Source organism: Camponotus floridanus, unplaced genomic scaffold (assembly GCF_003227725.1).
Source record: "Camponotus floridanus strain SB8 unplaced genomic scaffold, Cflo_v7.5 scaffold125, whole genome shotgun sequence".
NCBI classification, from domain to species: Eukaryota; Metazoa; Arthropoda; class Insecta; order Hymenoptera; family Formicidae; genus Camponotus; species Camponotus floridanus.
This window is the reverse complement of record NW_020229243.1, coordinates 380,032-389,488: the sequence shown is the minus strand read 5'-3', so window position 1 is coordinate 389,488 and position 9,457 is coordinate 380,032.

The following is a 9,457-nucleotide window of genomic DNA, read 5'->3' as shown; positions in this document are numbered from 1 at the left end:
ATCAATTGTATGTAACTCTGGCTGTTAATTAAACAGAGGTGGGCTCCGTTAAAGCTCTCCCATTTCTACTTACGTCTGAATATAATTGAAGTTATAATCTGGCTAAATCAGAAACGCAAATAAACGATGGAATTTTATTCCTCGCATGTCACAGATTCCGTCCTATTGTTAGACGAAATATCAATAGCATTTAAATGTAACGATTCTTTTACTTAAAATTGACGTTGAAAAAAAAATACGAGAAAAATTGTCGCGATGCACATTTTCGCGGGGAAGGCGAGGATTTATTCCCAATTCGCGCGTCAAATATTCGATAGTTTCGAGATGCATTTTCAAGAATCAAAGTCGCGTGTCGCATGAGTGAACGTTACATAAATCTTTGCGTAAAATTGCGAGGCTATAAATACACTCGGGAGAAACAAGAGCGGAGCGCTTAGTAATAAAAAGTCAGGGCGCGTGCATTTCAGCTGATTTATGGCGCACATTCTACGACGTGCATCGCGCAGCCTTCGTCGCAATCAATGACACAATAGATTCTCCTTTATCGCGCGAGTTTCCGTGCAAAGGGAGCGAAAAAGGAGGCGAGTCGCGCCTTGAATCCTGCTAAAGCGGAAACCCAAACTTCGAAACCGTTTCCTCGCCGCAAACTGCGACCCGGTTATAAGCGCCATGTTTATTACGCGTGTTCCAGTATCCTAATTTCAAGTCTCCGAGGCGACCCAAGGTTTTTCGCGGCAACGAGAAGCGATTTTTGCCGCAAATTTCCTTGGTCTCGGGGATTGCGCGGAGATTAAAATCGGCACGTACGCCGCTAAAAAGCAAAGTGAGGTGCCTCGATGAGCATCGAGGGCAAAGAACGCGGCGCAACGACGCCTTAAACGTGATTTAATAGCGATACACGGCGCATTTTATACGCTCGGTATCGAGAATCGCGATCGTCTCCTTCAAGAACTCTGCCGCATCTCGTCGGTATCGATGTTACGCCGAATGATTTCTCGTAAATAAGATAAGCGAGGAGTCGGTCGAGACGCCAGGCTCGTTCTTGTTCGAGGATGTTACGTCTCCCGCGCAACAAGGGGATTTATTTGTTCATAATTACACTAAGAAAAAAATCTGGTTGCATTAATTAAAATTCTGGTAGATTCAGCCAGTATGTCTTTTGGAAAATGGACGAATCAGAATTCTTGTACACTGAGGGAAAAATTTTTTTAAATCAAATAAATTTGTTATCTTGAAACTTTTCCTTTAAATGGAAGGAATTGTTTATTTCATTTAAGCAAAACCATTTAATTTTAATTAAATATGCATGTTATATTAAGTACATTATTTTTATTTATATATTTTTTATATTTAAATACTATTTTCGTAAAATATATACTATAACTTATTAAATTAAATATATTATTTTTTTTTAATTAAAAAATTTAAAATTTTTGGAAATAAAAAATGCATTTTAATAAATATTTTGTAAAATTAAAATAAAAATATTTAATTAAAATTATATTCTTTTAAGCATATATATTTCTTAAAACATATATAAATAAATACTTAACTTAAGCAAACAGACGTTTTGAATACAAATAAATACGTGATTAGTACCCACCGAATAAATAGCTTTCTTGAGTTAACTAAAATTTTTTTATTTCAAGATAATTTTTTCCTCAGTGTAGGAATTACCAGATGAATCTGATTAATTTCTTCCTGTTAAATTTATCAAATTTTCTGGTTAATAATACTAAACTCGCCAACATCAAGTCATCTAAAATTTTTTCCATCTAATCTCAAAAGTCTGTTTAATATTCTGAATTCCAACAAGATTATTGGATAAATGCAATCCAGATTATTGACTAAATTATTTTCAATTTACTTTGTTAGAAATTAGACTGATAAACAGTGATGCAAGAAGAGGATGCAGCTCAATCAGAGAGCTAGCGTCCTCTTTCTGGCACTACTGCTCGTAAGGGAAAAGAAATATACTTTGGATTTAATGTTAATACTAGTTTTTTATATACATTTCATGCCAATATTGAATACGAGTTAACTTAAGAAGCAAGCAAAGAAATTAATGTAACAAGAAATTTTATAGATTCAACCAGAAAACACTAACCAAATCCTTACAAGTAAAATCTATTAAACGTTCTAGTTAGAAGAAATCGAATCTCATCACGATAACTAGAAATTCTTGTTTGATTTAACCAAAATGCCTTCCATCATACACGTCTTGTCGGTACAATCAAACGATTTTTCTCAGCGTAGTTACTAGTCGCCGTGTTACATTTCATTATGAAAGGGAGGAGAGAGTGGACCGATAAGGACAAAATGTAAGAATAAATATAACATTCTCCAATCTATATACAATGAGGAGTATATCGAAGATCAATGCGGATACCTCCCTGTAATAAATGAGTTTTCCCCCCTCGCCCGCCCGAAGGAGGACGGACGCGGCGGCAGGTTCATCGAGGACGAGAGAGAGTCCATCCCGCGCCCGCGGCGTTGTATTAAGAATGCAACGTGAATGACGTGAAACGAATTCCTATGCAAAGCGAGGGAGCGAGGCGGGCGGGGGGCGGGGGAGAGGGGAACGGAGAGGGGACCGACGGCCGATCCCGTCTAACTAGCGACTCGCATCATTAACGGGTCTTGTTTGTTTTACAGTGTAGAAAGGACACGCCCATTTCCTCGTCATCCCGGCTCAAGTCCTTCGGAGCCAAGGTCCGCGAGCGGCCCTTGCCCTGCCCTTCCCTTGATCTGCCGCCGCCGCCGTCGATCCCTCACACAAGCGGTGTCCCGTTTCGTCCGACGTGCGTTAATCGATCGTGAAACGAAAGAAAGGCACGAGGCCGCCCGTCTCCGCGCCGACTACGTATACGAAAATCGTGATTAATCGACGTTATCGCGAGCCACGTATATATATATTCGTATATGACGTAATGAGATTAATGACGCGCTCGTTAAACCGCAGATCTCCTATCGTCGTTTCCACGCGGTGGCTTTTCGGACGGGGAAGCGATCGAAATGCGAATTTTAAAAGTAATATTTTTATTTTCCTTACCTTCGACGTGACCTCGCTTTTCCTTCGGGGCGCGCGAACGCGAAGGGACACCCCGTATACGACCAGCTGTTCTCTCTTTCTCTCTTCCTCGCTCACCCAACCCGATGCGTATATGTGTATACATATTCATGGTGTCATTACCGTCCCGTGAAACATACCATTGGTAAACGTTTCTACTCCCTCCTCCTCCTCCTCCTCCTCCCTCCTCCTCCTCTCTCTCTCTCCCCCTCCCCCCCTCTCTCTTTTGCATAGATGATTGCGGCGCGCGCATCGCACTTGCTTATAAATTATTACAAGCTTGTTTCGCGAAACGTCAATGCCGCGCGATGACAAAGTGCCCGGGCTCGTAAAGCTGCGAAACGCGCGTCCATAATGCTGCCGACGAGCTATCGTTTGCGGATCGCGATCGTAATCGCCGATCGATCTGCCCTTCGGCTGTAACTTGTCGTTCCTTTCCCTTGGCGGTTAACGAGAAAATTGCGGGGGTGACGACTCCGCGCTCCCTCTTTCTCTCCCTCACTCTCTCTCTCTCTCTCTGCTTTTCCTCCGTCTCTCTCGCTCCTCGATTTATTAATTATGCTTGCTAATTGCCAACGAGACGCGGCCTGCAAACGTCGAGCGAAACTGGCAAAAGTGGCCAGATTGAAGAACGTACCTCTGTCTGTATTAAAAATATATAAAAAGTCCGTAAACCGAAAAGTTTTCCAGGATATGTTAATTACACTTTATTATCGCGCAAAGTAAAAATTACACGGAGTAACAACATGGAAAATATTCTCGTAATTAAAATAATTATAATTTCACTTTAATCTGAGGTTTTTTTCTACTGGAAAGTCAAAAAATTGGATTCAGAGTCAAATAAAAGTTACGAATCAATGAAAATTGACAAGAAGAGTCGTAGAATATCGACAGTTGCTTTTAAATAATTTTTACATGTATTTATTTATTTTGATTATGTACCATTTAAGTCATATTTATCGAAAAATTTTTCCAAACGTGCTTTCTTTCGCTCCAGAGTAGTCCTTAAAGCGCTTCAAACTCGTTCGAGCGATATGACGTATACATCGCAATCGTGCGGATGTTACATCGCAGCCTCTTGATATCATTTTACGCGACTTTTCTTATCGCGCAACTTCTTCCAATCTTCTCCATTCTATTTACCCTCGCAAGAAAGGGAGAAGAAACGTTGTTACTGCCAATCAGAAGTGAAATTAGAACGCCTCCGAGGACTCGCTCGATTCCCCGTTTGCTTTATTTGCACTCGGTTGCATTATCTCGCGTATTATACGCTGGCGTATCTCGCACAGTAAATCCCGCTCGTATTACGGACGTTCATTTTATAGACTTTCGAAGTTCTTGGCGAGAGATCGAGAGAAAGAGCGGGAGCGAAAGAGGGAAACGAGGAGAACAAAGCTTGCATCCTGTCTCCTTAGCTCGACAACAAACGCACTCTTTAGCTTTATGTAATTTCTTTCTTGATATACGAGATCTCAAACGAGTTGAAATAATTATCCGCGAATGTAATTTATTAGTTGCAGCCAACTTTTGCGCGCATGTGCGTGTGGATGATTAATGCGTTTGCGTGATTAATTTCAGAGATAAGGAATTTATAAATATCGACGCAAAATTTGCAATATTGAAGGGATAAAATATGATGTGTCGATGCGAGAACTTTTGCGAAATATAAATCGTAATAATAATAACAGATAAAATTTATTTATCCGTGAAATGTGCATGGAATCCCGAGAATTTCTCGCGTCCAGTTTTAATCGAGCTTCAAGTAAGAAAAAAATCTAGTAAATCTCGAGCGGGATTAATTCGGGAAAAGGGGCCACGCACTGAGAAAAATCGTTTCATTGCACCGACAAGAGTATATGATTGAAGGCATTTTGATTAAATTAAACAAGAATTTCTAGTTATCATGATAAAACTCGATTTTTCTTAACTAAAACGTTTGATAAATTTTATTATAAGGATTTGGTTAGTGTTTTCTGGTTGGATCTATAAAATTTCTTGTTACATTAATTTCTTTGCTTGCTTCTTAACTTAACTCGTATACAATATTTGCCATAAAATGTATATAAAAAACTAGTATTAATATTAAATTCATAGCATATTTTTTTTCTCTTACGAACAGTAGTGCCAGAACTAGGCTAGCTCTTTGATTGTGTGTGTTTGAGCTGCATCCTCTTCTTGCATCACTGTTTATCAATTTAATTTCTAACAAAGTAAATTGAAAATAATTTATTCAATAATCTGGATTGAATTTATCCAATAATCTTGTTGGAATTCAGAATATTAAACAGACTTTTGAGATTAGATGGAAAAAATTTTAGATGACTTGATGCTGGCAAGATTAATATTATTAACCAGAAAATTTGGTAAATTTAACAGGAAGAAATTAATCAGATTCATGTGGTAATTCCTACAAGAATTTTGGTTCGTCCATTTTTCAACAGACATACTGGTTGAATCTATCAGAATTCTAATTAATGCAACCAAATTTTTTTTCAGTGTAATATTAATATTAAATTCAAAGTATATTTTTTTCCTCTTACGAGCAGTAGTGCCAGAAAGAGGACGCTAGCTCTCTGATTGTGTGTGTTTGAGCTACATCCTCTTCTTGCATCACTGTTTATCAGTTTAATTTTTAACATAATAAATTTAAAATAATTTATTCAATAATCTGAATTGAATTTATCCAATAATTTTTTTGGAATTCAGACTATTAAACAGACTTTTGAGATTAGATGGAAAAAATTTTAGATGACTTGATGCTGGCGAGATTAATATTATTAACCAGAAAATTTGGTAAATTTAACAGGAAGGAATTAATCAGATTCATCTGGTAATTCCTGCAAGAATTCTGGTTCGTCCATTTTTCAACAGACATACTGGTTGAATCTACCAGAATTCTAATTAATGCAACCAGATTTTTTTCTCAGTGCGAGGAACAAAATGCGTGCGGCGATTTTATTGATGAAGCGATTAAACGAAGCGCCGCCGATTATATTAGGATACTCCATTTTGTCGCACTGTCTCACATTGCCATCGATCTCTCTCGTTCACTCCTTTCTTTTGTGCCGCTCCGGAATCCAATCTTCATAGATATTGCGTTTTGGCCATTACGTAAGACGGCAAGAAAGCGGGAGCAACGCGCCGCGCAACGTTACACCTAATTGGCAATAAATAATGCGGCGTGCGTGACAGGCAGATCGGTAATACCGATTGGCGGAGAGCGAAGTTGCGTTTAGGCGGCGGCGAAATTAATTACGCTCGCCAATTAATCCGCCCCCGGGGATTTAGAGTCGAATTACGTAAACGCGATTGCGCGCGCGGATCGCCCCCGACATCGCGATCCTGATTCGCGGTCGCGCGCGCAACTCGCCGCATCGCTATTCATTTTTCGTTCGATCGCGCGGATTAAAACCGTGCATTCGGCGGACTGCATAGCCGGTAACGCTTTTACGGCTATTTCGAAATTAAGCCCCTTATTGTCGCGATCCGAATCGCTGTCTAATTGACGTGGAGTTTATTAAATTATCGGCAGTCAATTTATCGTAAATAGCGTTAAAGAGTTCAAGATTCGCCCCGAGCATCCGGACGCGCAATCGCGAACCCCCCGAAAATCGCGATGAACTCTGCCCGTTGCACCACTCGCCACTCTGTTCTTTTAGGTATCGTTTTACGTTGTAATTAGCGACGCGACTGTGCGCCTCTCCCTTTTCCCCCTCTGGCCAAGCCCGCACGTTTCATTGTTTACTTTGACAGTGCCGATGATTAATGTCCGCCAACTGTGTACGCGCGTCGCCGAGAAGTCCGGGTAAATGCATTTAATTTAATTTGATATCGACCGCCTTCAAAGTGCAAGTCAATGTACAATGTTTCGGTCGCATATCATAAATTCGGAATAAAATTCTCCAATTTTTCAGCAGCAATTCACACGCATATATACATATATATATATATATATATATATATATATATATATATATATGCATATATACAGGGTGTTTCTTAACAAGCGCGAAAAATTTTAGGAGATGATTCTTTGTCGAAAATTAAGGGGGTTTTTCATATAAACATTAAAAAGTTTTAAGAAAAAATTAAATAGGGATTGCTAGTTGCATCCCCTTATAACAATACAAGAGTCTGAAAAAATATTAATAAATAACCTTTTTATTAGTAGAAAATATTCGCTTAATTTCATTTCTTTAACTTGTTACAAATTTGAGAAAAAAATAATTATTTTAATTTTCGACAAAGAATCTCTTAAAATTTTTCGCTTATTAACAAACACTCTGTATATAGAATATTTCTCAAGTAATTCACTTCGACGATTAAAATTGATGAATACAATGTGACGGGTTCACGAGAAGGCTATAAAATAGACAATTGGCTGCAACTTTTTAAGCGGTAATAGATTTAATGAGATTTATTGTATTAATTTAAATCTTTATTGCAATTTTTTTGAAAAAACAAAAATACGAAAATATAAATTTAATGGTCTTCCACGTGATAAAATTTTTATTACACGTACATTACGTAGCATAATAAATTTATATTAATAAATTTATATTAAAAACTGTTTATTATTTTCATTTCGATTTTATCAAAGTATATAATGTGAAAGTTTTTTTAGGGCTAAGATTGAGTATCAAAAAAAACCACCCTTTGTAGCCCAAGGAAAAAACCGATCGCGGATTGATGGAAGAATCCGCCTATTTCAGATGCACACACAGCCCAACATATTTTCATATGTTAACCACAGTGTGTCCTACACAATATTCTGGCATATATTGAATTAGATCGTTCTTGATCCGCTCGGAATTGAAAATCAAAATCCGCTGTCGATTGATATTTTTTCGCGGGGATATTTTATCCCCCTGGAACGCGCTCGGCGGTATCGTTTGGTATTCCAAAGCGAAGGCACGCGCGATTAAAGAACGAGCGAAATCAAGGCGAATACGTCGAGGGGAGATTTCGCGATTTCCTTCGCGTCGCCGAAATTAATGCATCGAACGAAACGTTTATTTCGTATCTCGCGTCTCTCTCTTGTCTCGGATTTAATTACAAAAATCGAGCAAGTACGGAACACTTACCGCCATTAATGCCGTCACCTGTGCGGGTTCGGCCATTAATCGTGGTAAGCTGAAGTCCCGGTTGCGAGAGCCGGTTGAAGCCCGGCAACATCGTCTCGTCTCATCCCACCGCGGGTCTCTCTCGTCGGAAAGGCCCTCCGAGAGAAGAGGCCAAGCTGTGTTCTCGCAATTTGTTGCCAAATTTATTACTCGACTCGGGGAAGATAAAAAAGTAAAGATCGAGCGACGAAAAAGAGCCGCGCGGAATGACGTATCGTCCGGCGGTCCTCTTATTACAACGTCTTCATTTCTTCATTATACGTAGTAGGACGCGTTCGCGCGAAATGATCTCTCACCGTCGAGAACCTTGATCTCGAGGGGGATCGAGTTTTATCTTGAAAACTGCGCAGTTCGCAGCGTCTAACTGCAAATATTATTTATTAAATCTCGAATATCCGTCCTGATTTTGCAATGTTAATCTGAAATTGATTTTGCTTCAATTTCAAGTCTTCTCGATCGTTCTAACGTCATTATTTTGTCGGATTCGTTATCATATTTATTGCACAGTCGCCGTTTTTGTACAATGCGAATCAATTCGATGACGTTATCAGCGTTCCTTCGATAATCGCGATTATTGTGAAAATCCGCACTGAGAAAAAAATCTGATTGCATTAATTAGAATTCTGGTAGATTCAATCAGTATGTCTGTTGGAAAATGGACGAACCAGAATTCTTGCAGGAATTACCAGATGAATCTGATTAATTTCTTCCTGTTAAATTTATCAAATTTTCTAGTTAATAATATTAAACTCATCAGCACCAAGTCGTCTAAAATTTTTCCATCTAATCTGAAAAGTCTGTTTAATATTCTGAATTCCAACAATATTATTGGATGAATTCAATCCAGATTATTGAATAAATTATTTTAAATTTACTTTGTTAGAAATTAAACTGAAAAACAGTGATGCAAGAAGAGGATGCAGCTCAAACACACACAATCAGAGAACTAGCGTCCTCTTTCTGGCACTACTGCTCGTAAGAGAAAAAAAATATACTTTGGATTAATGTTAATACTATACTGAGAAAAAATCTGGTTGCATTAATTAGAATTCTGATAGATTCAACCAGTATGTCTGTTGAAAAATGGACGAACCAGAATTCTTGCAGGAATTATCAGAATCTGATTAATTTCTTCCTGTTAAATTTAACAAATTTTCTGATTAATAATACTAAACTCGCCAGCGCCAAATCGTCTAAAATTTTTTCATCTAATCTGAAAAGTCTGTTTAATATTCTGAATTCCAACAATATTATTGGATGAATT